This window comes from Daucus carota, chromosome 1 (assembly GCF_001625215.2).
Source record: "Daucus carota subsp. sativus chromosome 1, DH1 v3.0, whole genome shotgun sequence".
NCBI lineage: Eukaryota > Viridiplantae > Streptophyta > Magnoliopsida > Apiales > Apiaceae > Daucus > Daucus carota.
The window spans coordinates 17394827-17400407 of record NC_030381.2 but is presented as its reverse complement, the minus strand read 5'-3'; the positions used below and the strand labels follow the sequence as shown (position 1 = coordinate 17400407).

The following is a 5581-nucleotide window of genomic DNA, read 5'->3' as shown; positions in this document are numbered from 1 at the left end:
TAGATTAGAATATTTTGATACTAATTTTTAGTGTAATTATTTACGTGATTAATTGGTTGTGAGATGTGATATTATTATATCTTGCTCCCTGATTTTATTCAAGTGTTCCAATTTTGAACTTCTGATTTCCAAAATAACTTTTTACCATCATTCCAATATTTAAAATTTTGATGCACAATAAAATCATTTACAAAATTCTCAACCTTCTTAATCTTTTAATCTATTCTCAATTTTTAAAATTTTGATTGGATCTTTATTTATTAAATTTTTATTTCTAAAATTCGTTTCTAGATTTAAACCTTATAAAAATTCTATTTACAACAAGATTTCATCATTCATATTATCAGATTACCAGTTTACCCTTGGATTTTATAATTGTTTTAATATAAAGCAAGGGGCAAAAGAATTTTTTTATATATGATCCCAAAATAGAAAACAGAAGGGTTAACCTCCTATTCTCCCTTCAATCTCTCAATCTCTCTCGTTTCCTCTCGAACCTTGTATCTCTCTCGCACCACCGCCTTACAAACCCTCCGTCCGATTGCCTTCACCCTTCTTCCAGCGATAGTTCCGATTACACCACTGTAACTACCTCCCTTTATCTCTTTTCCTTCACTTGTCGTACGCGATTTTAATTATATGCATACTTGTATACACTGTGATGATGGGGATTGATTGCTTGCAAGTGATTCTATGAGTTTGGGGGATCAATTGCAGGAGGGAATGGAATGTTTGGAGTTGGGGGCCTCCATTCGAGTTGAAGACTTGGGAGGAACCCGAGCCTCCTCGGACAGGGGCTGGCCATGGCAATGATCTACTGAGAGCCATGGCCTTGGATTATGTTTGTTGTGATATTGGATGCTTCAGAACTCTTTGCTATATTATAGTGTTTATAAACCACTAGTTGATTTATGTGTAAAAGATGCTCGATGAAATGCTTAGTAGGCGGATGTTCAATTTTTTTTATTGATTAGGCAAAAAAATTCTGTAGAACATGGTTTAGTTATGATTATATGTGAAGGCATGTTGCATATTCTTGATCAAATTGGAAGTTTGATGCTTGCATATTAGTTTAAGCTTTAAGAATCGATTTTCGTGATGTGTAGTACACCTGCCCTGTTCTTGTAAGCTAAAGTGAGATGTGAAATTGCTGTTATATGGTGTGTAAATTACTGATTTTATAAGTGCTCTGAAGTGTAGTTTAAGTGGGAAAAAGAAATTTGAGATTTCGTTTAGTAAAACTAAAGTTATATGATTTTCTTGTATGAACTAGTTTAATATTCTGGAAACTGAAATTTTGCTCTGTTTTGGATACTAATTAAGCATGTTGAGAGTAGTTGTAAAATATCAAAACCTCTGTGACTAGATGCCATGTAGAGTCTTCTGTGATTACCAAGAAGAATTACTTGATTTGGATATGTATAATTAAAGTTATGAATTTTGTAAGCTTATAGTGTCAACCTCCCTGCTATAGATGCAATTCTGCTGTGTACTTCATTTTCAAAAATGCATAACTTGATAACCACACGTCCAAATCTGCTTTTGTTGTTTTCATAATGTGGTTATGTGATTACTCTTTGGTTTATATTCTTTGAATATCATGATTTGAGGTCGTTTTGTATTTTATAAAAATTGGATTAGCTAGATATGTCAAAACTGTCCAAGTCTGCCATGTTTTGCTAAATGAGACATTGTGCAAGTTCTATAAATGATAAAATGATGAATCTTTTTGGATTGACTAGATAACTCCAATTATGATATTTTCTGTTCATATTGCTTAGAGAAAAGACTTGATATATCATGCTATAAACTGAAGTAATTGAGATACTTGCTGCTGAATGGTGTTAAATAGTTGGATTAAACTTTAAATTCCCGTTTCGTTACTTGATCAATGTTTTCATACCTTATATGGTTAGAAATCTCTTTGAATATCCTACCTTTCTTGTTTGATGTTCATTTCATATTAAGATAGCCTAATGGTAGTAAACTGCTAATCTTTCAGTGGCTGTCCGGCAGTTTATGTGACTGAAAAATAACTGTAAATTAGACAATAATTTTATGTGTTAGATGTATGATATCTGTATATATGCATATGTGAGATTCTTGTTTATATGCTATGTGTAAGTAATATATTATGTGGTGGTTGTATATTATATATATATTATTTATTTAATTATTATTTCCTTATTTCATTTAATTCTTATTTGATTATATAATATTATATACTATTATCTTAGTATTTGTATAGAGTGTAAAGTATGATTGTTTTTTTTCGCGAATGGGTAGAGATGAAACCGTGACACGTTTATTATTAATATTTATAGGTCCGAGTAGGCGAGCAGGAAAAGAGCCAATCGCGGACCAACCCTAAACTGTAAGCTGTGCTACACGTTTCTTAAGGCAAGTATATTATCCAACTAGCTTGTTTAAAGATTTTGATGCCATGATTCGATACTTAATTTTTAGAATATTACAATCCTGTTTATCATCGAAATCAAAGTTTAGAACTCTACTGGATGCCAAGTATTCTAGATTGTTATAAACGAAGAACATGTATAACCTTTAATGCTTTAACCTATCATATCTCTCACCTATAAACTTGATTCTCTAAAACCCCTTTATAAGCTTACAATAAGAATTGATACCTTGAATTCTTCAATGTTAACAAACCAGAAGTATTCTTTACCTAATACACCACTTCACTTGGTTGTCATATGAACCTAAATAAGAACCTAAACACTTAACCCTCAATAGCTATTACCCAGTCTTGTCATAAATAGTTCTTATTATCTTTCTTTATGAATTATCATTCCCTTGAGAGAACGCTTGGCATAGTAGAATTCTAAAAGCTGTTATGCAACGATGATTTGTAATTTTAAAATGATTTGAAGTATCTGTTTTAAAAAGGGAATTGGTTGAAAAATGTTTTTATGACTGAGACGCCAGTCACCATTTCATTTACAAACATCTGTAGCGGGGAGCCTGATGTTTGTATAAGGCCAAAGTGTGCCTAGGATCCTTTATATTTGAGAACTCGTATTGGATATGCGGGTTCGGAGCTTTGTCGTGGGCTGATCACCCAGCTTAGCTCGTAGCGTCTAATCAGTTTTCAATTCCATAAAAATGAAACTGTTTTGCTTAAATCATATTGTATTGATTAATCTTTTAAGCATGTTAAATTCTTGATATCATTACCATGCTTTACATACTATTTGTGATTTACTGTTGGGTTGGATATTATATACTTGTTGGGCACTTTTGCTCAATATTTTAACTCTATTTTACAGTTAAACCCGAAAGTGGTGCGTTTGCTACAGACTGCCCATAAAAACTGTGGAGGTTCGGGAACCGACTTTAGGCGTCGTTTCACCCAGGTAGACTTGAAAGTTCAACTCTAGGGACCTTCCAGGGAGAAGTAAAGGATGGTGAAGTTGTAATAGGTTGAACGTGCTGAGTTGTAACTTAATCCTTTTATTTAAAAACAGTTAGTATTGTTCATACTCTTACCTGTGGCGATCCGGGTTTGGGTAGTTGTTGTGGATGTTAACTTATGTTGGTTGAATTTAATGATGTAAATTATTAGTTTTAATCAGCTTTTGCTTTCTATTTGAGTCGGAAAATTCTGAGATGTGGTATTTATCGGGTTCTTTATATTCAGTAGTGTGGGTCCGTCACATATTGGCTAGAAGTGAATAAAATAAATAATGAATATAAATTAGACTTATTTGCATTTTGCATCCCTTTGGTTTGAGGTAAATGCAAAATGGGCAACGTAGTTTGATGAAATTCATTTTGCATCTCCATACTTTTCATCTCGTAACAAATTGCACTCTCTTTGTCTATTTTAACCTTTACTTTTGGTCAAACAAGGATAAATTAGTAATTTTCATTGGCGTTCTTAAGCTATTCTTGAATATCAAATCAAACTTAAATATGTTATTGACACCCAATATTCAAGTATGAGTAACCAAATCGAATCCTAGGCTTTATACTATCTATATGCGTCATCAAAATAATCAAACAATCAAATATTGATCATAAATTTAAAAGCGAATAACTGAAAATTTGATATAAAGAACCCCGTTATCAAATTTTAAAATTGATCTTTGTTTGATTATCAGTAATATGGTTTTGATGATGGATATAGATAGTATAGGGCCTGAGATTCAGTTTGATTACTCATACTTAAAGATTGGATTTGATCCTCAAGAACAGCTTAAGAACGCAAATGAAAATTATTGATTTATCCTTGTTTGACTAACAATAAAAGTCATAATAGACGAAAAGAGTGCAATCTGTTACGAGATGGAAGTATAGGGATGCAAACTGAATTTTTTCAAAATACGTTACCCATTTTGTATTTAGCCCAAACCAATGAGATGCAAATTGCAAACAAGTTTACAAATTATAGAGAATGCGTATCTTTTTCTTGAACGGAACAATTTCTCGACTAAAAATTTAATTAACCACAAAGATTAGTTCTACTTGTCAAAATAGGAAAACTATATGAAATAATATTAACCTATCATTCAAAATATAACCGATTAGTATACCCAACAATGTCGAGATGCATATATCGGTCTGAATTTTAAATAAAATAATATTTTTATAATCTTAACGTTTTAATAAAAATTAGTGTAAAAATTATTTTTAGTCTCGGTACAAACGAAATAGTAATATCTAAAATTAGATTTGATATTTTCCTAATCTCTATTCTATCAATATTTGTGTGTATCTCCGTCAATAATATGCATCTAAAATAAATTGAACTTGTAAATGTAACATTAATTTGCAAATTAATCTATATATTAATATTTGTAAACATTTAGATTCATAGAATATTATTTATTTTAACAAAACTATTAATACCATAACAGTTTCAGTAAAAACATCTAGAAAATAAAAATAAAATAATAAATCTAACAGCATGGCATCAGCTGGTCAAGATTTGAGTTATGCTATATGAGCCATTATCATCGTCTATCCCAACTTAAAATTTGGAGCTAAAATAATAAAAAAGGCCGCAAGTGGTGAATTTTTAATTTTTTAATAAGCTAAAGTCATGATTGTAAATATCAGATAGGATTAAGCAAAACCAATTAGAACTGAAGAACCAAATCCAACTGTGAAAATTTGGTACGGTTCAATTTTTTTTCTTTTTAGAATTTCGGTCTTTTCTGTTTTTCGATTTGGACTGAATTAAATTTCAATTCAGTCTTTTGAAAAAATTCAGTTCCAGAACAAATAGACCGAACTATTGATATTAATTATTTAATATATTAAATATAATATTTTATAACTTAAACGTTTTAGCCACAGACACCCAGACCCAATTCCCACTTCCCTTCAGCCGTCTAAACACTAACCAAGCAGCAAGCATGCTATTTATCCTAACTGACAACCATACAAAAATCAGTAAGCAAGCATCGGAGATTCAAAGTAGAATAATGCATTGCATCCAATGATGCACGTGGGGCCGTTTGGGCAAACTTTAGAAAAAAGGATTTTTTGTTTAAATTGAAAAAGTAGATTAGAAGTGGGAAGTAATTAAGTAAGGGTCCTGTTCCCTGACATGTGGTTG

General features: G+C 31.3%; 1 long non-coding RNA gene across 1 annotated transcript; it reads left to right on the top strand.

Annotated features, from left to right (window-relative positions):
* The first annotated feature begins 419 nt into the window (after window positions 1-419).
* On the top strand, window positions 420-3604 carry LOC135152299 (uncharacterized). Its single transcript, XR_010291339.1, has 3 exons — window positions 420-584; window positions 2325-2400; window positions 3288-3604. It is a non-coding gene; the product is annotated as an uncharacterized LOC135152299 (long non-coding RNA).
* The last annotated feature ends 1977 nt before the right edge of the window (window positions 3605-5581 follow it).